The sequence below is a fragment of the Ceratotherium simum genome, chromosome 3, assembly GCF_057802395.1.
Source record: "Ceratotherium simum simum isolate JZ-2026a chromosome 3, ASM5780239v1, whole genome shotgun sequence".
Lineage (NCBI taxonomy): Eukaryota > Metazoa > Chordata > Mammalia > Perissodactyla > Rhinocerotidae > Ceratotherium > Ceratotherium simum.
In genome coordinates, this window is record NC_141902.1 from 73,119,940 (window position 1) to 73,145,207 (window position 25,268).

Sequence of the window (25,268 nt, forward strand, 5' to 3'; positions counted from 1 at the left end):
ACTTTAGTGTTTCTGTGTATGCGTGTCCTACTTCTCATCATTAGAAGACTTATATTTTTGTTGTAGTGATTAACTATGAAATTATTACTTTATATACTCTTCCTATGTTTTCATTTCTTTAGTCTGGTGTTTTTTCAGTAGGAATCCTATTGCCTTTTGTGGAAGGGGAATTTTGTCATTGTGCAGGACTGTCACATGCATTACAGGATATTTTGCATTTCTTGCTCCACCCAGTTAATGCCAATAATGAACCCTAGTTATTGAGATTATCAAAAACATCTCCTCATATGATCAAATATCTTCTAAGCAGGTAGTACTCTTCCTGGTTGAGAGATACTCTTTTAGAGATTATATATTATTTTCTTCCTTCACATCCACCACTTAAAATGTGTTGGTTTTAAAAAATATTTATTATTTTTTTACCCTTAACTGTCTTTATGCCTCTATTGTTAGTTGATTGGCCATCAAAGTCCAACTATTAGAGGTGAGGAAATCATTGTACTTACACTATGTCCCATTTTGCCATAACTTTTGTTATAAATAATGTAACAAAAGTTACATTATTTCTACATGATTGAAGCTTAGAACTTTTTTGTTTTATAACCATAATCCCTATATTTGTTTTTGTCTTAGTTCTGTAAATAATAAGTTCAAAGTCCATTATCTTCTTGCCTTAATTTTTCAAGTTATCTCTTGATTAGGTACATTCTCCATCTAGTAGAACATTCAAAAAGTACTCAAGGAAATATTTCCTGGTGTGAAGAGTTTATATTTGTATTTGAAAGACAGTTTGCAGGATATAAACTGGGTTATATTTTTCATGGGAATTCTGTAGGTGTTACTTCACCCTCTTCTAGTGTTGCTAGGGAAGTCTGAGGTTTTGTTTCTTTTTATTTTGTTTCGTTTTGCTTCTCCGTTAAGAGGATTCTTATCTTTGAAGTCCAATAGCTTTACTGGTCTCTGTCTCAGGGTTGACTTTTCTAGGTTATTATTTTTCCTGGACAAAATCTCCCCTTTAATTGATAGATACATGTTTGTTTCCCTTGAATTATGCCTTTAAGCATTTGTTCTGCTTCATATTTGATTTTCATCTAGGGTGACTCCAGTTGTGAGCATATTCCATCTTAAATCTGTCATGTTTATCATTTTTTCTAATCTTTTAAGACTCTCTATTCATTTATACTCCATTGAATGGCTTTGCTCGCTTTTATTCTCTATGTCAGGGATTGGCAACATTTTCTGTAAAGGCCAGATAGTCACTATTTTAGCCTTTGGTCGTGTATCCTTCTTCGTTTTTGTTTTGTTTCTTTTCATCAACCATTTGAAACTTTCATTGCTTATGGGCCCCACAAAATCAGGGTGAGCCACCTTTGTCCCTGGGCTGCTCGTTGCTGAGCCATGTTCTGTTCAGCAGTGACTCTTTCTGCACTTGCCAGTTTCATTTTCCTTATGGGATAAGTTTGGTTTTTGTCTTAACCTTCTTTAATGAGCTCTACCAATTTATATTTCATATCCTCCTATTTTATTGCCATTTCTTCCCCGAACTTCTTGTTTTTATCTTTGTTTTGTGCTCTTGTAACAACGAGGTGATTAATTCACTCTGTTCTTAAAATTCAGAGGAGATCATTTTTCATAATTTTTATGAGCTGTCTGGAAACATTTTTCTAGGGACGTTTTTCAACTGCCATTTATGGGCCCAGCCCCCCTCTCCTCCCTTTCTTTTTCATGTAGAATCTCTGTGTACAGATTATTTTCTGGGTCCCCCATGCTTGCCTTAATTTGAGGAAGGTGTATGTTTCTAGACTATTTCCAGAGTACAACATGGAAATAGGACCATGTTCCAGTCTAGCAGAGATTTTCCTTATGACTTAGGGAGTTTCCTTTCTTTGTGTATGTGAGTTGGTATAGCCTTCATTTCCTCCTAGCCAATAGAATTGACAACTATGATACTGATCCGATTGGAGTCTCTCTTCTCCCCGCTACTGATAAGCTATGCTTTAGACAAGGCTTTCTCTATGCTTCACTGGTTAGCTTCTCTTCTGCTTTCTGGTACCAGACCAGGCCTAGGAGAGGCTTTGCTGGCGGCCTCTGCTCCCGTCCCAGAGGGATAGACATGGATTTAGGCCTCTTGATCCTCATTATTGAGACCAGCACTGTGTCAACATCCCCTGCTTGCTTTCCTCCACACATGCTTCTGTCTGCTGCCCACGGCATTTTGTGGTTTGCAGGGTTTGCTCCTTCATTGAAGGTGGACTTTGTGATTCTGCTTCTTGTTCTCCATGTTGCTTTAGAGGAATTTGCAGAAAAGGAAAGAGAAAAAACTGCTTTATGCTGCCATCTTCAATCTGGAACACTCCTTAACCATTTTAACATAACTCATGTTATTATTTTCTATAAATTTCCTATCCTTCCACTTCCTGGGAGTGTGAATTCTCCTGCTGCTAGCCTCTGTTCCACTTCCTATGATGGTTTGTTTCCTTGAGGGTTTTGTGGGCTAACTCCTTTTGGGTGGGGCAGGGATTGTTTTTCCTGAATTGTGCAAATTTCCTTATAGAGTAGTTTTGATTTGATTTTTCCAGAACTCTAGACGATCAACTGGTTAAAGCTCACTTTTTATGCCAGTTTCTTGCTTTGCAATTCCTGTTCTACACGAGTACTATCAGTCTGGGCTCCACATCCCTTGTAGGTCTAGAATTGAATTTATTGCTTATGATTTTTCCCCAGCACTTAGGAAGATGGAATACTTCCATTCGTGTTTTATTCTATTAGTGGATGGAATTTCTAGCTTCCTTTGAGATTGCTGGGTATAAAATATCTGATTCTGGGCTGTTCTGCTTGCAGTAATAGGGAAGGCAGGAGAAGGGAAAAATTGTTTCTAAAACAGAACTGCAATTAAACTGCTTCTAAAACAGATCTGCAATTAAATTATCTTTCTGCTTATTCCTTCTCTTCAACTCCTCCTGGATAACAACATATTGATTACTCATGTCTCCTGGACTCTCATTCCAGACTCAGCTGCTCAGGACTCTCGTAGCTAATTGGTCATGATAAAATATTTTATAGGTTTCATTTTTCTACTGCTAAGGAAGCAAAATGGCAAATCTACCCTCATCAAAGCACAGGCTAATTATTTAGGAGCCACTCGTTGTAATTACGGTGTCTTAAAAACATTTTGCAGGTAAATGCTACTTAAAGTCTGAAAGTAGAGCATTCTGCTTTTGTCGATTAAAGAGGTGTGGGAATACCCCTCCATACATAACCACATGGCCATCATGGTGGGAATACCCATTCCACTCACTCCATCTTTACTGCAGTTTATGCATGGACTCAGGTAAAAATTATATGGAAAAGTAAGAAACAAAGAAAGGTGTAGGAAGATATAAACATAGGTTAGAGTGTTTATGGACCTCAGGCAGTAACTACGTCACCTGAAGCACGGAAAAGATTGTTCTGTTAGACCAAGGTCCATTTTTCTTGGCTTAGTTATGACTTCTGCATACCTCTGGACATTTTACAAATGCACTAGTAAATTGTGCCATGCAGGAGGTCCTTCAATAGTGCTGTATAAAAGATTGCCTCTCTGTTTGCATTAGAGCCTTTTAAGTAATTTGATAGCCCTTAATACTCAAGTCTAGGTAATTTTGAGGTGCAGAAAGCAGTTATTACATTTGCATACCTACCATATCTCATTCTTTTTCTCTTGCCTCACTTCTACTAGTTTTTAAACAGAAAACCATTTAGCTATATTTTTGCATTTGAAGGAGTAGGGAAAAAAGAAAAGTTGTTTATTCACTGTGTCTCTGTTTAAACATTTTCACAGAGGAATTGAGGAACATAGGGTGTGGGTTTAACTGATTCTATAATCTTCACCATCTCCTTTCTCTTTGACTTGGGTAATCAGTGAGTGGAGGTATTCATGGACCAATTGTATCATCGACAGACATTCCCATTCCAGAGCTTGAAAATATTTGATGGGGTTTCTGGAGCAGAAGGATGGAGACATGTAACATCTTCACAGTGGATTATCTTTTGATGCATAGAGGGGAAATAATCACATTCTGTGAGTCATCGCTGCTTTCCTCTCATCACAGATGGGTAACATGACACTTGACTGGAGGCATAAATCAGGGGATGGGAGTCCTGATTGAGTGTTATAAATGATTTCAAATAATCTCCATGGACTTATTTAAAAAGACCACCAAAGCAACCTAGTCGAGAGGAGAGATGCAGCACACGGAGAACCTGAGTTGTTGGGTTTACCAGGAAGTCAGGAAATGGGCCATTTTGAAACTGGATAGTTTCCTTTGACGATTATCATGTGCACTTGTTGACCAAATTTTTGTTTGTTTTTTAATTTAGTAATTTAGAACTCAACTACTATTCCACAGATGTAAATAGAAAGCAAAGTTATTTATTAAGCATGTTTTTTTCCAAGGCAGTTTGCATTAGAGACAGAAAAGTTGTTCAATCAAAAGGATATTTTTTGAGGACCTGGATTTTTGTTCTAGCTATTTGAACATGCCTTGAATCATCTGGGATGCTTCAAGAGGCTCAGAATTTTTGTTAGAAGGAACAAATATTTAATTATGGTTTCCCAAAGAAACTAGAGGTATGATGCCTTTATTATTGCATTGGTCATATTGTGTTTCATTTAATCCTTATGTATCTGCCTTTCTTACAGTGTTGTGAATTAGTTGAGGGCAGAAGCCATGTCAGGAGGTTCTTTGTTATCTCTTCATCCACTTAATAGTGTTTAACACAGAGTACATTTTCAATAAATCTATTTTTTAATAAAATAATGAATGAGTGACTATAAAATCGTTGCATATAAATTAAAGCACAGCCATCACTCTAGTATAACATTATGATGGAAAGTGTTTCCTAGTAGTCTTTGTGGGATTTTAGTCACCACAATAGTGAACTGTGCAAAGGAGAGAATATTTAATGTGTCCATAGTTCTTTACACTACAGTAAAGAATGCTCAGATTTTAGGTACTGATATTATGTGTAATACTCTTCATTTCTTATTTTACTTATTATTCTAAGGAAGAGCTTTTGGAACTATTTTTTAATCTATAAAATAAGACATAGCTTGATTGCAGTGGTGTCATTCTTCAGAATTTCCGTGCCTGCCCCTGTTGGTTTAGAAGGAGATACCACGTCTAGCCTGAAGGTTAAGTTTAATTGTTAGGTGTACTGAATAGCAATTCTGAAGGTTTGCAATATCAGAATGCGTTCATTTTACTCTGAGGGAGAAAACTGAAAATTTCGAGAGGAAATTCATGCTCTGGTTTTGTTGATTGAGTGGTATGTGCAGAGTTAGGCCTGAATTAAGCGTGGGCAGCAAGGCTGTTGCTCCTCAAAGAAAAAAAAAGACCAACTATTTTAGTTGTCAGTCCCTCTAAATTAATTTCATTGTTGCTCATAAATGTGGTACCTGCTTATTCACAATATAAGGCATTCTATAAAGTAAAAATGTACACTTCCAACCTTTTAAGATGTAAGAAGGAAAAATTCCAGTAAGAACCTTAGAACGTGGTTACCAGCACACAGACAGCCACCTTCTCTCCCTTGCTCCTCCCCCCTGCTGGGGGACTCAACCAGTCACCAATACACCGATTTTTGAGGGTTAGACTTGGGAATGGGTTTCGGAATATTCACTCTGATTTACCAGAGGGGAGAGCAGCTGTGAGGACAGTATTTGAAACACTGGTGGGGAAAACATGAAACATGAAAAACGAGCAGCAGAGGGGTGCTGTGTGCTGGAGGCTGGGTGGAACCGGCCCTGGGGAAACCTCCACAGATGGCTCAGTTCACAGAGAGGCAGGTGTGCCTTCACGGTCGTCCTGAAGAGGCATCATAGAGTGAGGCTCAAGGTGTCACGAGGAGGCAGGGCGGAGGGAGGTTTACTCTGAGAAAAAATCACTGAACTGTACATCTTGTTTTGTTACTTTGCTGTATATATGTTATATTTCACAATAAAAATATTTATAAAAGAAAAATGAAGAATTATGACATTTAGCCTCCTTGTATGACATGGTATTGTATTTGTATTTGTGATATTATAAAGAGTTGCCTTGTAGATGCCCTTAATATCTTTAAAGAAAAGATTAAAAATTCTGATAATTTAAAAATCAACTATTAATTATGGAAATGTACATTTTAAAATTGGAAACAAATGTTTGAAATTTTACTTCCAAAATTATTTGAGTTGACAAAACCAGTCTGGGTTAGGTGCCCCTCCTCTGTACTCTCATAATACCCTATATATCTAACTTTGCATTTATTGCATTGTCTAAATAATTATTTTTTAAATCTTTTTATTTTAGAAAAGTTTAAGATTTACAGAAAAGTGGCACTGTTAATGCTGAGAGTTGTCTTATACCCTACACCCCGTTTCGCCTGTTGCTAACATCTTACATTAGTTTGCTACATCTGTCACAACTAATGAACCAATATTGATACTTTATTATTAACTAAAGTCCAAACTTTATTCAGCTTCCTTAGTTTTTACCTGATGTTGTTTTCCTTTTCTAAGATCACATCCAGGATAACACATTATGTTTAGTCACCACATCTCCTTGGGCTCTGCTAGGCTATGCAAGTTTCTTTGACTTTTCCTGTTTTTGAAGACCTTGACAATTTTGAGGAGTATTAGACAAATCTTTTATTAACTATTTCTCAATTTGGTTTTGTCTGTTTTCTTTTCTCAGGATTACGATAATGTTATGGGTTTTGGGGAAGAAGACCACAGAGGTAAAATATCATTCTCATAACATCATGTCAAGGGCACACTTTATCAACATGACTTATCACTGATCGTGTTGACTTTGATGGCTGAGATAGTGTGTGTCCGGTTTCTCCACTGTGAAGTCATTCCCAACCCCCCACCTCCAGCTTCCATATTATGCTCCGTGAGATAAAATCACAATGGGAAGTCCACGCTAACAGGGCAGGGAGTCATGCTCCACCACCTTGAGGACAGAATATCTATATAAATTATTTGGGGAGGTGGGGCAGGCCCGGCGGCACAGCAGTTAAGTGCGTATGCTCCACTGTGGCAGCCCGGCATCCTCAGGTTCAGATTCCAGGCGCACACCAATGCACCGCTTGTCAAGCCATGCTGTGGCAGCGTCCCATATAAAGTAGAAGATCATGGGCATAGATGTTAGCCCAGGGCCAATCTTCCTCAGCAAAAAAGAGGAGGATTGGCATTGGATGTTAGCTCAGGGCTGATCTTCCTCACACGTACAAAAATATATATATATGTATACAAAATAAAGAAAGAAATAAAAACAACAAAAGTTTTAAAAAAATTATTTGGAATGCTTCTGCACAAGAGATTTGTCTGTTCCCCTCCATTGACTTGTTTATTTAATAATTCATTTATATTGGTATGGACTCATGAATATTTATATTATACCTTGGGTTGTAATCTACTACTACATTATTTATTTTGTTGCTCAAATTATTCTAGGTTTGGTTCCCATGAGGAGGTCATTCAGGTTGGCTGCTATGTTCTTTTGGCAAAACACATCATTTTGGTTTTGAATACTCCCTTACTTTCTGGCACTATAAGATGCTCCCAGATCATCTTGAATATTTCCTGCCCCAGCCCTAAATTCAGCCATTTCTCCAAGGGGTGCTGGTTCCTTTTATTGGCAAATGGTATCAGAAACTAGGTGTTTCTGATAAACACCTAAAGCTCTAGGTGCTAGGTATGCTTGTTGCTACCGGGGTGTCGTTGCTTCTAGGCATGCTCAACAAACAGAGCTTGAAAGTACATGTAGGTGTATTAATCTATCTATACACACCCCTCTATAAGGATTCCTATATACAAATAGTCCCAGACTTAGGACTTTCATCTTACGCTTTTCAACTTTATGATGGTGTGAAAGCAATAAGCATTCAGTAGAAACCATACTTCAAATTTTGAATTTTGGTCTTTTCCTAGGCTAGTAATATGTGGTACAATCCTTTCTCATGATGTTGGGTGGCGGCAGCAGCCGCAGCTCCCAGTCAGCCACGTGATCATGAGGGTAAGCAACTGATACACTTACAACCATTCTGTACCCACACAACCAGTCTGTTTTTCACTTTCAGTGCAGTATTCAATAAATTACATGAGATATCCAACACTTTATTACAAGATAGGCTTTGTGTTAGATGATTTTGCCCAAGTATAGGATAAAGTAAGTGTTTTGAGCGTTTAAGTTGGGCTAGGCTAAGCTATGATGTTCTGTAGATTAGGTATATTAAGTGCATTTTCAACTTACAATATTTTCAACTTATGATGGGTTTATCAGGACGTAACCCCATCATAAGTCAAGGAAGATCTATATACCCACCTGTATCTACAGTAAGCAAAATATAAGTTCATAATGCTGTCACCAACTGTAATCCAGCACATGTGGTTCATTCCAGGCTTTCTCCTTGCTTATCTGTAACCTCCCACACCAACCGTGAGAAACTTGGCTCTGACTATCCACCATCCACTTACTTATTTGTTCAATTCCAGTACATAAATACAACAAATTTAGGATTATTAATCCATCCCCCTGTGAGAAACAACTTTACCAAGTATAGTACAGTGCTTAGGTAGTTTATCTTGTCTTTGGTCTTACAATCTCCACTCATCTCCAAAGTTACTTAGGTCAGCACCTCTTCCTCCCCATCCTCTTTGGTGAGATCATGGTCAGATATGTGGTTTGAAAATATTATCTCCTGGTCTGTCTTTTCATTCTCTTAACAATGTCTTTCACAGAGGAGAAGTTTTTAATTGTCTTAAAGTCCAACTTACGAATTTTTCCTTCATAGATTGTGCTTTTGGTTTTCTGTCTAAAATCTCATCACAAAAACTAAGGTCACATAGATTTTCCCGTTTGCTTCTAGAATTTTTATAGTTTCCGTTTTCCATTTAGGTCTATTATCCATTTTGAGTAAATTTTTGTGTAAGACATTAGGTCAGTGTCTAGGCTCATCTTTTTGCAAAAGTCTTCCAATTGTGCAGGTAGCGTTTGTTGAAAAGACTGCCCTGTCTCTACTGAGTTACCTGTGCACCTCTGCCAAAGATCAGGTAACTATATTTGTGTGCGTGTACTCCTCGGCTCTCTACTCTGTTCCTCTGATCTATTTGTTTATTCTTTTCCGGATACCATACTGTCTTGCTTACTGTAGCCTTTTTGTAAGTCTTGATCAGGTCGTATTAGTCCTTCGACTTTGTTCTCTTCTCTGTCTTTTATATTATTTTAGAATCAGTTTGTTGATATCCACAAAGCAAAAAGAATGCTAGGATTTAGACTGGGATTGGATTGAATCAGTAGATCAAACCTGGGAGAACTGATATCTTAATGTATTAAGTCTTTTAAACATGGAATCTCTCTCCATTTATTTGGATCTTCTTTAACAACATTCATCAGGGTTTTGTAGTTTTCTACGTATGGATCCTGTACATAATTTGTTAGATGTGTACCTAAGTATTTGCCTTTTTGTGTTATTATAATTTTTTTAGTTCTAAATTCTAAAAATGTTCAGTTTCTTGTCAATGTGAATGATATTAGATATGGGTTTTTTATAAATACTTTTCATTAGGTTAAGGAAATTCCTTCTATTCTTAGTTTATTGACAGTTTTTATCAAAAAGGGTGTTGAATTGTTGAATGCTTTTCATAGATTTATTAATATGATCATATGATTTTTTAATACAGTCTGATAATATAATGAGTTACACTGATTGACTTACAAATACAGAACCCATGTTGAGTGCCCAGAATGAACTTTGTTTGGTTGTGATGTGTTATCCTTTTTATATGTTTCTTGATTTGTTTTGTTAATATTTTGTTAAGGATTTTTGTGTCTCTGTTCATTAGAGATTGGGCTGTAGTTCTCTTTTTTTGTAATATCTTTACCTAGTTTTGTCATTAGGATAATGCAATCTTAAAAAGGTTAATAGGCAACTCGTTGCATCTTCTATTTTCTGGCGGAGATTGTGGAGAATTAGTACTATTTCTTTTTTAATATTTGGTTAAAATTTGCCAGTGAAACCATCTGAACCTAGTGATTTCTTTCTGAAAGACTTTTAACTACTAAAATGTCTTTAATAGATATATGGCTTTTCATGTTATTTGTTTCTGCTTGAATGAGTTTTGGTAATTTGTGTATTTGAATGAGTTGGTCTATTTCATCTGCTTTATCAAATCTGTGAGCATAGAGTTAATCACTTAATTTCTTTATTATCATTTTAATGTCCACTGAATCAACAGTGATAACCCTTCTTTCATTCCCTACAGTAGTAATTTGTATCTTCTCTCTCTTTTTCTTGGTTAGCCTGGCCAGAAGTTCATTAATGTTATTGATATTTTCAAAGAACCACCTTCATTTCCATTAGTTTTTTTCTATTATTCTCATGTTTTCAATTTCATTGATATATGCTCTAATTTTTATTATTTCTTTGTTTCTATTTTCTTTAGGTTTAATTTCTTTAGTTTCCTGGGGTTTAAACTAGATTATTGGTTTTAGATCTTTCTTCTATTCCCTCTAAACACTGTTTTAGCTGTATCCCATAAATTTTGATGAGTTTATTTTATTTTCATTTTGTTGAAAAATTTTCTCTCGCGATTTCTTTCTTGACTTGTGGATTACTTAGAAGTTTGTTATTTAATTTCTAAGTATTTGAGGGTTGTTGAGATATCTTTCTGTTACTGATTTCTAGTTTAATTCGGTTATGTTCCGAGAATGTACTTTATGTGATTTCTATTCTTTTATATATGTTAAGTGTGTTTTGTGGCCAGATGTGGTCTATTATGGTGAATATTGTATGGCTACTTGAGAATAATGTGTATCCTGCTATGATTACGTGAAATGCTTTAGAAATATCAATTAGATCAGGTATATTGATAGTGTTATACAAGTCATCTATATCCTTACTGATTTTCTGCCTGCCCTATCTGTCAATTATTGACAGAGTAGAGTTGAAGTTCCCAAATATAAAGTAGATTTGTCTATTTCTCTTTTCAGTTCTATCATTTTTTTGCCTTGTGTATTTTAATGCTCTATTGTTCAATGCATAAAGATATAGGATTGTTGTCCTCTTAGAAAATTGACTCCATCATTATGTAGTGTTGCTCTTTATCTCTGATATTCTTCCCTGTTCTGAAGTCTACTTTGTCCAAAATTAATATATCTGCTCCATTTTTCTTTTGATTGGTATTAGCGTGGTGTATCTTTCTCTTTTTCTTAACTTTTAACCTATCTGTTTCTTATATGTCGTACATAATTGGATCTTTTCTATTATTCAATCTGTCCATTTCTGTCTTTTAACTGATATTAAGACATCTACTATCTTAAACCATTCACATTTAGAGTGGTTGCTGTTATAGTTATATTAAAATACCATCTTTGTAACTTTTCGATTCATTGCATTTGTTCTTCATTTCATTTTTCCTCTTTTTCTGCCTTCTCTTTTTTTAACTGAGCATTGATTCTTTTGGTAGCACTTATCTTGGTATGTAATATTATTTATTTTTTAAAAATGTTTTAAATGATTTCCCTAAGGTTTATAATATGTATTTTAAAATAATACAAATCCAATTTCAAATAGCACTGGTCATGTGTAGAATAGGTAACTCGATTCCTTTCTCTTGTCCTTTGTGATACTGCTGTCATTCATTTCACTTAGCCATACGCTATATAGTCACTTAACATGTTGTTACTCTTACTGCTTTAAACAAATACTTATCCTTTATATCAATTGAGAATGAGAAAAGTAATGGATTTTATTTTATCTTGCTTAATGCTATCCTCAACACTCATTCTTTAGGAAGATCCAAGTTTCTGGGAAATCTTTATTCTTCTTTATTTTTGAATGATAATTTAGCTTAATTTATAACTCTGTGCTTGCAAATTTGTTTGTTCTTTTTAACACTGTAAAGATTTTACTTCATTCTTATCTTGCTTGCAGGGTTATTGATAAGTTTGCTATAACTCTATAATTCATTACAGATTTTAATATGTTAATCATAGTTATTTTAGATTCCTTGTCGATAATTCCAACATCTGTGTGATATGAGTCTAGTTCTGATGATTGCTTCACTTCTTCATACTGTGTTTTTGGGAGGGACTTTTAGCATGTCTTTTAGTCTTTTTGTTGAAAGGCAAACATGCTGTAGTGGGTAATGGGTGCTAAGGGAAATAGGCCTTTAGTGTGAGGATTTATTTTGGTCATATTAGGAGTTGCACTGCTTTTAGCTATAGGCACTAGAAGCTTCATATTACTGTGGCTGCATTTTTTTTATTTTCCCCCTTGACGTTGGGTCTCCATTTTGCAGTGCTCCTCCGAAAGAGTTTGTGTCTTGCAGCTTTTTCATCTCTAATCAACTTTTATTATGCTAGAGACTTATTGGTGTGAGGGAAGGGAAAGCATATGTTAGATTTTGCCCAGTTCCCATCTAAAAGGGGATTTACATTCCTTCTTCAATGTATTCGAGGGCCTGCTTACTTGTAAGTAGGTTTTTCTCAGTTTTGTCCATCTGACGAGTGAGAAATTATATCTCAAAGTAGTCTTACTTTGCATTTTTCATATTGTGACTGAGTTTGAACTTATTTTCATATGTTTAAAGGACATTTGCATATATTATTTTCTGAATTGTCTGTTCATATCTTTTGTCCATTTACATTTTCTTTATGATTTTATTTTGAAAAATAGACAAGAATATTTATGTTTATGTTTTACCCATTGTTCTTTGTTTTTTTTAAAAATATTTTTTATTTTGAAGTAATACATAAGAATAGTATAATTTTCACTCAGATTTCCAAATCGTTACCACTTGCCTTATTCCCTCTCTCTACATTGAGAATTTTTGGAAACTATTTGAGAATAAGTTGCATACATAATGCCCTATTCGCTCTAAATACGTCAGTATGCATTTCCTTAAAAAAGGACGCTCTCCTACAACGAGACCACAATCAGACCATCAAACATATGCAAGTCAATATTGAAATAATACCACCACCTAATCCACAGTTCCTATTCAAATTTTGCTGCTCATCACAGGATCCAGGTTGAGTTGTGTTGAACACAGTTGTCAGGCCTCCGTAGTCTCCTTCAATCTGGAACAGTTCTTCATTGCTCCTTTTCCTCCACATCTTTGACCAATGCTTTTGTAGAAATGATGCATCATAACAGAATGCACACGGTGTAAATGAGTCTTGTAACTGGAAATGTTGATTTTATCACCTGGTTGAGATGATGGCTGCCAGATTGTCTGTTGTAAAGTTAATGAATAAGTATTTCCTATTTATTAATCAATAAGAAATAAGTATTTTTTACAGACAGCACCAGGGAATATATGCACATGAACACACACACACACACACACACACTCAGAGTTAGAAAGCTTTATCCCACAACCATGTTTTCTTCTGTTCTTTATGTGTATTCCATTTTTTACACCTCGATGTCTAATCCCTTTGGAGATTATTCTTTTATGTTCTGAGAAGTATGGATCTGATTTTAACTTTTTCCAAATAACAAATTATTTGCTCCAACAACATTTATTTAAAAGTTTATGTTTGCCTCCTGTGTTTTCAGATACCACCTTTATCATATATTAAATTACTAGGGTCTGTTCCTAGACTTTCTAAGCTAGTTCACTAATCTATTTGTCTATTTGGATTTTGATACCATACTGCTTAAATCATGAAAACCAGATATTCAGACTACTTTAAAATACCAGATCTTGTAACATCTGGTAGGTTAGTTGCTTCTCCTTAGAGCTTTGCTTTTTCAGTGTTATCCCAGCTGTATATTTATTTTTCCGTATGAAATCTAGTATCAATACAAAATTTACAAATTTTATTCAATACAAAAAGGTTATTAATATTTTATTGGGATTTCCTTATACTCATGAATTAATTTAGGGAGAATAGATGCTTTATGATGTTGAGCCATCATACACAAGGAAAAGGGATACGTTCTCATTTATTCAAGGCTGCTTTTGTGTCCTTTAGGAGTACTTCAATATTTTCATCATATAGATTATACACATTTCCTGTTACATTTATTCCTAAGTATTTTATCTTCCTTATTGCTATTGAAAATGGGATTCCCCCTCTGAGTGACATCAGCAACATGGCAGAGGGAGCTGTTCCCTTTGACTCTCCCCCTCTGAATTACAACTAAACAGACATTCATTGACCAATGGAGGGTACACACACAGCGCAATAGGATGCTTGAGAGATGCACACAGCTATACATCTGAAGGTGGATAGACTGGGTCCCTGGGAAGCAGTGGAGATAGTTGAGCACTCCCCTACCGCTCCCCCGGCAGCAGTGAGCCAGGTCGCAGGTTCTCTCACAGCACCCAGCACTACTCTAAGAGGAGGTGAGGACAGCCCAAACTGCCAGTGAATGCTATCATGGCCCATGGGAGTGCACATCATGCTGCCACGGCCCCACCTGTGGGAACACACCCCAGTACGACTGCAAGAGGAGGCAGTGGCAACCCTGTGCACATGTGAATGCTGTCGTGGCCTGTGGGAGCACCCACCATTCCACTGCAGCCCCAATGAGTGGCCCTGGCGTGGACCCCGTGAAGAAGCCCTGCCCACCAAGCACAGCAGCTGGTGCGACTGTAAGCAGAGGCAGTGGCAGCTTGGTGTGTGTGCGAACACTATTGTGACCTGCAAGAGTGCCCACCATACCTGCATAACTTCCAGCAGACGGAATGGGATCAAAAACACAGCTTCTGCTTACCCCCAAAGGTAGCAGGTGGAATCTGTGACCTGATACAACCACAAATGCATTGACAAAGGATTAGTTCATCAAACCCCATGAAGAACTACAGTAACAATTCAGAGTAGAAGGAAAATGACAAGTCTCCAGAAAGCAAACCTGAAGTCACAGAGATTTACAATCTAAATGACAAAGAATTAAAAATAGCTGTCATAAAGAAACTCAATGAGTAACAAGAAAACTCAGAAAGACAGTTCATTGAGCACAGTAGTAAAATTAATGAGCAGAAGGAATAGTTCACCAAAGGGAATGAAACTATAAAAACAACACAGGTAGAAATTCTGGATATGAAGAACACAATTAATGACATAAAAAATAATCTAGAATCCTTAAAAAATAGAGCTAACATTATGGAGGACAGAATTAGTGATTTAGAGGATAGAAATATAGAAATGATTCAGGTGGAAGAGGAGAGAAAACTAAGATTTTTAAAAAATGAAGGAATTCTTTGAGAAATATCTGACTCAATTAGGAAAAGCAACATAAAAATTATAGGTATTCCAGAGAGAGAAGAGAGGGAAAAAAGAGCAGAAAGTTTGTTCAAAGAAGTAATAGCTGAGAACTTCCCAATTTAGGGGAAGGAACAGAACTTAGAAATACATGAAGCCAATAGAATTACTAATTACATCAATGCAAAAAGACCTTCTGCAAGGCATATAATAATAAAACTGGCAAAACTCAACAACAAAGAAAAAATATTAAGGGCAGCAAGGCAGAAGAAAATAATCTATAAAGGAACCTCTATCAGGCTTTTAGCAGATTTCTCAGCAAAAACTTTACAGGCTAAGAGACAGTGGAATGATATATTCAAAATACTGAAAGACAAAAACTTTCAGCCAAGAATACTCTATCCAGGAAACTATCCTTCAGATACAGTGGAGAAATAAAAGCTTTCCCAGATAAACAAAAGCTGAGGGAGTTCATCATCACTAGACCTCCCTTACAAGAAATGATAATGGAAGCCCTCATACCTGAAACAAAAAGACAAAGGTTTACAAAGCTTGGAGCAGAGAGATAAGTAGACATACAAAATCAGAAAAATGCAACTCTCTATCAGAACAGGTTAGCAAACAGTTAATAATAAAATAAAAGAGAAAGGGAAGGAAAGCATCAAAAATAACTATAAACCCTTCAATTTAGTCACAAACTGAGAACACATAACGGAATAGTTTGTGACAACAATAACTCAGAATGGGAAGAGAAAGGGGATGGAACCTGCAGAGGCTAATGGAGATAAGAGGCTATCAGAAAATGGACTATCTTATCTATGAGATTGTTTATACAAACCTCCCGGTAACTACTAAACAAAAAATCAGAGCAGAGCCATGATTCATAAATAAAGAGAAAACTGAGAAAACCACCACAGAAAACCACCAAACTGAAATGGCAGTCAGAAATACAAGAGAAGAGAAACAATGGAAATATAGAACAACAGGAAAACAAGAGATAAAATGGAAATATTAAGCCCTCATATATCAATAACCACTCTAAATGTAAATGGGTGCAATTATACAATCAAAAGACACAGATTAGCTGGATGGATTAAAAAACAAAACCTAACAATATGCTGCCTCCAGGAAACACATCTTAACTCTAAAGACAATAATAGGCTCAGAGTGAAGGGATTGAAGATGATACTCCAGGCAGCAGCAAGCAAAAAAGGCAAGAGTAGCCATACTTATACCAGACTAAGCAGACTTCAAGATAAAAAAGACAATGAGAGACAAAGAAGGGCAGCATATAATGGTAAAGGGGACTTCCCAGCAAGAGGACATGATACTTGTGAATATAAACGCACCTAACACAGAAGCACCAAAGTATATAAAGCAGCTATTAACAGACCTAAAGGGAGAAATTAACAGCAACACAATAATAGTAGGGGACCTCAACACACCACTTACATCAATGGATAGGTCATCCAGACAGAAAGTCAACAAGAAAATAGTGGATTTAAACAAAACACTGAATCAGATGGACTTAATGGATATATATAGATCATTCACCCCAAAACAGCAGAATACACAATCTTCTCAAGTGCATATGAAACATTTTCAAAGATAGACCATATGTTGGAAAATAAGGCAAGCCTCAATAAATTTAAGAAGATTGAAATCATATCAAGCATCTTTTCTGACCACAATGCTTTCAAACTAGAAATCAACTACAAGAAAAAAAGCAAGGAAAGTGACAAAGATATGGAGACTAAACAACATGCGACTGAACGACTGAAGAAATCAAAGGAGAAATTTAAAAATATCTGGAGATAAATGAAAATATGACATACCAACTCTTATGGGAGGGAGCAAAAGTGGTTATAAAAGGGAAATTCATAGCAATACAGGCCTACCTCAACAAACAAGACAAATCTCAAACAAGTCATCTTAAGCTACACCTAACAGAACTAAAAAAAGAACAACAAACAAAGCCCAACATCAGCAGAAGGAGGGAAATGATACAAATTAGAGAAGAAATAAATGAAATAGAGACTAAAAAAATCAGTAGAAAGGATCAATGAAAGTAAGAGCTGGTTCGTTGAGAAGATAAATAAAATTGACAAACCTTTAGCCAGACTCTCCAAGAAAAAAAGAGAGAAGGCTCAAATAAATAAAATTAGAAATGAAAGAGGAGAAATTATAACACATACCACAGAAACACAAAGGATTATAAGAGAATACTATGAAAAACTATATGCCCACAAATTGGATAACCTAGAAGAAATGGGTAAATTCTTAAACTCATACAACCTCCCAAAACTGAATCAAGAAGAAATAGAGAATCTGAATAGACCAATCACAAGTGAAGAAATTGAAACAGTAATCAAAAGCCTCCCAGAAACAAATGTCCAGTTGGACCAGATGGCTTCTCTGGAGAATTCTGCCAAACATTCAAAGATTTAATACCTATCCTTCTCAAACTATTCCAAAAATTGAAGAAGGTGGAATGCTTCCTTACTCATTCTATGAGGCCAATATTATGCTGTTACCAAAACCAGACAAGGAAAATTATAGGCCAATATCGCTCATGAACATAGATGCAAATATCCTCAACAAAATATTGGCAAACCGAATACAGCAATACATTAAAAGGATCACACGCCATGATCAAGTGTGATTTATAGCAGGGACACAGGGACAGTTCAACATCTGCAGGTCAATCAATGTGATACAGCACGTTAACAAAATGAGGAATAAAAATCATATGATCATTTCAATAGATGCAGAGAAAGCATTTGACGAGATCCAGCATCCATTTATGATAAAAACTCTGAATAAAATTGGTGTAGAAGGAAAATACCTCAACATAATAAAGGCCATGTATGACAAACTCACAGGCAGCATCATACTTAAGGATGAAAAACTGAAAGCCATCCCTCTGAGAACAGGAACAAGATAAGAGTGCCCACTCTCACCACTCCTATTCAACATAATACTGGAGGTTTTCACCAGAGCAGTTAGGCAAGAAAGAGAAATGAAATGAATCCAAATTGGAAAGGAAGAAGCGAAACTCTCGCTGTTTGTGGATGACACAATTCTATATATAGGAAACCCTGAAGAATCCATCAGAAAACTATTAGAAATAGTCAATAACTACAGCAAAGTTGCAGGGTACAAAATAAACTTACAAAAATCAGTTGCATTTCTATACACTAACAATGAACTAGCAAAAAGAGAAGTCAAAAATACAATCCCATTTATGATTGCAGCAAAAAGAATAAAATATCTAGGAATAAATTTAACCCAAGAGGTGAAAGACCTATACACTGAAAACTATAAGACATTATTGAAAGAAATTGAAGAAGATATAAAGAAACGCAAAGATATTCCATGCACATGGATTAGAAGAATAGACATAATTAAAATGTCCATATTACATAATGCAACCTACAGATTCAGTGCAATCTCTGTCAGAACCCTAATGACATTCCTCATGGAAACAGACCAAAGAATCCTAAAATTTTATGGAACAATAAAAGACCCCAAATAGCCAAAGCAATCCTGAGAAAAAAGAACAAAGCTGGAGGCATCATAATCACTGACTTCAAAATATGCTACAAAGCTATAGTAATCAAAACAACATGGTACTGTCACAAAAACAGACAAACAGATGAATGGAGCAGGATTGAAAGCCCAGAAATAAAACCACACATCTATGGACAGTTAATCTTTGACAAAGGAGCCAAGGACATACAATGGAGAAGAAAGGGAAGTCTTTTAAATAAATGCGTTGGGCAAACTGGACAGCCACATGCGAAAGAATGGAAGTAGACTATTATCTTACACCATACACAAAAATTAACACCAAATGGATTAAAGACTTGAATGTTAAGTCCTGAAACTCAAAACTTTTAGCAGAAAATACAGGCAGTACGCTCTCTGACATTGGTCTTAGCAGCATATTTTCAAATACCATGTCGACTCAGGCAAGGGAAACAAAAGAAAAAATAAACAAATGGGACTACATCAGACTAAAAAGCTTCTGCAAGGCAAAGGAAACCAGAACAAAATGAAAAGACAACCCACCAACTGGGAGAAAATATTTGCAAATCGTATATCCGACAAAGGGTTAATTTCCAAAATATATGAAGAACTCATACAACTGGACAACGAAAAAACGCGTAACCTGATCAAAAAATGGGCAGAGAATATGAGCAGACATTTTTCCAAGAAAGATATACAGATGGCCAACAGGCACATAAAAGATGTTCAACATCACTAATTATTAGGAAAATGCAAATCAAAACTACAATGAAATATCACCTTATACCTGTTAGAATGGCTATAATTAACAAGACAAAAAATAACAAATTTTGGAGAGGGATGTCGACAAAAGCGAACCCTCATACACTGCTGATGGGAATGCAAACTGGTGCAGCCATTATGGAAAATAGTATGGAGATTTATCAAAAAATTAAAAATAGAAATACCATACAATTCAACTATCCCACCACTGAGTATTTATCCAAAGAACATGAAATCAACAATTCAAAGATATTTATGCACCCCTACATGCATTGCAGCATTATTAACAATAGCCTAGACGTGGAAGCAACCCAAGTGCCCTTCAAGTGATGAACTGATAAAGAAGATGTACTATATATATACAATGGAATACTACTCAACCATGAAAAAAGACAAAATCATCCCATTTGCAGCAACATGGATGGACTTTGAGGGTATGATGTTCAGCAAAATAAGCCAGACAGAGAAAGACAAACATTGCATGATTTCACTCATATGTGGAAGATAAACACATGGATAAAGAGAACAGATCAGTGGTTACCAGAGGGGAAGGGAGTTGTGGGTGGGCGAAAGAGGTAAAGGGGCACAAATGTATGGGGACAGATAAAAATTAGACACTCAGGTGGTGAGCAGGATACAGTCTATACAGAAATTGATAAATAATAATGTACACCTGAAATTACACAATGTTATAAACTGTTATGACCTCAATAAAATAATAGAAAAACAAACAAAATAAAATGGGATTCCTTCTGCTGTTATATCCTCTAACTGGTGATTTGTAGTGAATATCAAAGCTTATGGTATTTTACATTAATTTTATGTATTTGTTTTCCTTGCTAAATTACTTTGTTGTTTGAGTTAATTTTATCATTGATTTTCCAGAGTTTACAGCTACACTATCAAATTTTCTGCAAATAGAGAGTTTTACTTCATTTTCAGGGCTCATGCTTCTGATAGATTTTTCTTATCTAATTGCATTGATTAACACATCTAGCACAGTGTTCAATAGTAATGAAGATATAGGGCATCTTTGCTGTCTTTGCATCTGATCTTGTTGGAAATGTCCCTTGTGTCGCACAATTAAGCAAGATGCTGGCTTCATACAGTATGCATAAATTCCTATTATTTTAGTATTTTTTATCAGCTCTGGGTGTTGTTTTGTCAGAGACTCTTTCTGTATGGAGATAATCATATGATTTTCTCTTTAGATCTATTAATACCATGTACTGTAGTAATGGATTTCTGATTGAAATAAGCTTATAATCTGCACTCAAATCCACTTGGTCACATGGTATATTATCTTCTTAATGTGGTGCTGGATTTTGTGGTCTGATAACTTATTTAATAGTTTTGCTAATAGTCATAATGATATAATTCTCTAACTTTTTAGCATGCTATATTTAAAAGGTTGGTCAATGTTCTGCTTGCTTCAGTTGGACATTTTTTTTCATTACCTATTTTCTGGAAAATTTTAGGTAACTTTGGGGCTATAGGTTCTTTGAAAGTGTGGTATAATTTCCTTTTGCAATGATCTGAACACGGTGCATTTTGGGAGCAGCTCTATAACATTCTCTTTTCTTCTACAGAAATTGATGAATTTAAGATTTCTATTGCTATGGGGTCAATTTTAGTAAGTTAATTTTGCTGATGTAACAGAATTATTCATTTCATTTAGTTTCCCAATTTATTTGCAAAGAGATCTACAAATTCATTTCTCATGATTAAAAAATTTTATAGGGCTGGCCCAGTGGTGTGGTGGCTGGGTTTGCACACTCCACTCTGGTGGCCCAGGGTTTGCAAGTTCAGGTCCTAGGCGTGGACCTGTGCACCACTTATCAAACCATGCTGTGGCTTGATAAGTATAAAGTACAGGAAGATGGGCACGGCTGTTAGCCCAGGGCCAATCTTCCTCAGCAAAAAGAAGAGGATTGGCAATGGATGTTAGCTCAGGGCTAATCTTCCTCACCAAAAAAAAAATTTCTGTGTCAATGATTATTTCCATCTTTTTATTTCTTACATTATGTCTTTGTTCTTCTCTTTGGCGTTTTATTAAATCATCAGTGGCTTTTCCCCCTACTTTATTAATTGTTTGAGAAAAACATGACTTTAATTTAATAATTAGACCTGTTTTATATTCCCTCACTCTTTGGTTTAGGCTTTATTTTTATTATATCCTTCCTTGTGTTTTCTTTTGCACTATTTCGCCCTTTTTCTAGTCTTTTGAGGGGGAGTTTTTTATTTAGTTTCCTTTTTTTTAATATAAGTATTTAAAGCAATGAACTTTCCTCTAATCAACACTTTAAATTTATCCCACAGAGTCTGAAATTAGTGTTTTTATCATTATTTTAAAGAAAATTTGTGATTTCATTTTCCCTTAAGTATTGTTTAATTAAAATTTTTCCCGATTTTCAATCTGGATGACCCTTTTAAATATGTTGTTAATTTCTAGTTTTTTGCATTGTAGTCAGAGAGTAGTGGTGTTTGTGAAGTTTCTACTCTATGGAACTTGCTGATTCTTTCCTTGTTATGTAATATGCCAGGGGTCAACAAAACTACAGCACTCAGGCCAAATCCAGCTCATTGCTATTTTATACAGACTGTGAGCTAAAAATGATCTGTACATTTTTAAATAATTGAAAAAACATTTAAACAGAATAGTATTTCATGACGTGAAAATTATGTGAAATTCAAATTTCAGTGTTCATGAATTAAATTTCATTGGAATACAGTCCCATTCACGTATGTATTGTCTATGGCTGCTTCTGTGTGACAACAGCCAAGTTGCAACATTCTATGGCCTGCAAAGCTTAAAATATTTACTACCTGGTCTTTTATAGAAAAAGTTTGCTGACTTCTGTAATATGTAATTAATTTGGGAGAATGTTATGTACACTTAGGAAGAAGATATATTTTTTAGCGTCAGAATGTAAAATTCGATTAAAATTATGGTATGTCATATATTCTGAGAGTGGTATAGTCAAGTCCACTGTTAGTCTGTTTCTGTCTGTCTCTTTGTGTCTCCTACAGTTCCTGCTTTGTGTTGGTATTTGTGTTACTTGGTGCATGAAAATTCATAATTGTTATATTGTCATTGTGAATTACAGCTTTTAACATTGAAAGGTGTCATTTTCTTTCTACAGTTCATGCTTTTGTCTTGTATTCTACTTTTTCTGCTTTCATGTACACAGCTTCCACTTTTTGTTTCCACTAGCTTGAAATGCATTTGCCAATTCTTTTATTTATGTTTTGTTTATTTTTTACTCAAATATAACTTCAAACATATAGAAAAGTTTTAGGAATAGTACCAGGAGGCTCTGCTGGACATTGATGTCTGTTTTTCTAGGTAATCTAAAGGCTGTAGTCCTCTTTGTCTTAAACTTATGCTGAAGATGTGAGATTTAGATAGTGTTACTTGTTCTTTTTGTTGATCTGTGTAGTTTTTTGGAGGATGTGTGGAAAGCTCTCACTTTAGGCAGCTAAAATTACTTTGGCCACTCACAGGTTTCTAATTATATCCATCTTAAATAAAAAAAAAATTTAAAGAATAAAGACAAAATAATGGAGATTACATTTATTATAATTCTAATTGTTTTTTTACAATTGTTTAGTTTTCTAGCACTCATAGCATGTAAGAAATCTATTCAATTTTTACTTAATTAAATTTAGGCCATAAGTCCTACGAAATCCTATTTAGCAATTATTCCCACCTTCTTAGAATGAATTAAAAGCAGAATGTCAATTTTGCTACCTCAGATTTCCCCAAAAAACTGACATCAAAATCATGTTCCATAACATCAATGACAACTCATTTTTGATTCAAACATAATAAGAAAAAAATTATTAATTGAAATGTAGTTTATTTTCAATGATCCAAGTTTAAAATAACTTATTTTAAAATATTATCTTAAAAAGGCATTTTCTAATAAGTTTATGTAGGTGGATCATGTCAAAATATTTGCTTTTCCAGGAGTTGAAGATAAATTTGTCTTGAAACATACCCAAGGTACTAATCCTTGATAGATCATCCCTTACAGAAAATACGTTACTAAAATATTTTGTGAATTATATTCTGTCATGGGTCAAAAAATTGGTGACATTTTTTGAGTGAGTTTAAAGTAAATGTCTGTTTGGTATCACAAATACTTGGTATAGTGATTCAGGAGCTGAACAATAATTTTCCTACATTATAATGACAAACTTTTAAAGTATGACTACTCAACTATAAAACAATAACTTTATAATTATAAATATTTCTTGATATATTTATTTCTATATCCCCAAGTCAATTTCATAAAGGTGACAGTTGACTTTGTCTTTGTCCATGAAAATTTGATTTTAACACTTGACCATTCAGAAAAGGCCAAAAATCAGACTTCAGAACACTGCTAGACAGGTCCCCGAAGCTTGTGACAGCCAAGGCACCCACCCAATGGGCTGTCAGTAGATGTGGTCAGTCTTTGGAGGTGAGGATGGGACCTTCTGTTTAGACATGAGCCCCCTCACACTGAGGGCCTCTGTAGGATGGTGAGAACAGTGTTGGGTGTGTCACTGACTCAGTATGTGGCTTAAAGGAGTCACCAGGCCTCTCTGAACCTCACTGTCTCATCTGTCTACTGGTGGATTTAAATCAGAAAAAGAATCTATAATTTCATATCGTCTAAAACTCTGTCTTTCTCTGGTTGACCAAGCTTACATATGGAAGAAAATTCCTGTCATTATGCTTTTCTCTATGACAAAATTAGAAAGAGCTACTGAATAATTAATAAGAACTGGGTACATATTTACAGCTGCCTTTTCTAGAGTCTATTTCAGGTACCAGCAGAGACTAAATAATTACTTTCTAAGAAAATATTCAAACTTATTCACAATCAGACAAAGGCAAATAAAAACAATTGGATATTAGTTCTTATATATCAGAATGGGAAAGATCAAATATCATTGGCATAATCCGATATTGACAATGGTGTGAAGAAATTTTAATACATGTTGGTGGATTATGAATTTGTCTAATATTTATGTGAAAATATGCATCAAAATATAAATACTTCATATTCTGAGCCAGTAAGCAATTGGCTCATAGAAAAAATTGCCGAAATTTAAAAAAAAAGAGTTAAATAAGGTATTAACTGAAGCATTGTAATAGTGAACAGTGTAAAACAATAATATTCAATATTAAGAGGTTAATTTCAGTTTATACATACATTGACTACTATGTAGACATTAAAAAGATGATTAAGGATTTATAATAATTAGTTGACTCCAAAGAGATGTTGGTAACATGTTGTTTAGCTTTAAAAAAATGTAGATCTTAGGACACTAGACATAATCAGATGCTCTTAATGTGAACTACTTCTACCCCCTGTGTGGACATGAAGATGTTCTCTAAAAGGACAGAGCATATTCCTTAGGATTCTAGATTTCAAATTTCTTTTACTTCTCTAGATTGTGCAGGGACATTATTATATTAAAATCATTTAAAAATAAATACATAAATTAATTTTTACTTGGGGATTTTAATAGTATTGGTTTATGAGGGGCATGCTGTTTTTGGTAGAATCAGAAAGGACATGCTCAAATAATATGTTTCTTAGGATAGTACTATGGGTTCAAGGTACATTTTTTTAAGACAGAAAATAATTTTAAGGATTTTTTTCGTTTACAATAGCACTTTAATAAAAGTTTGAAGTTAAGGTTAATAGACTTTCCATATTTGATGATTTTATCTATTTTTGTAGT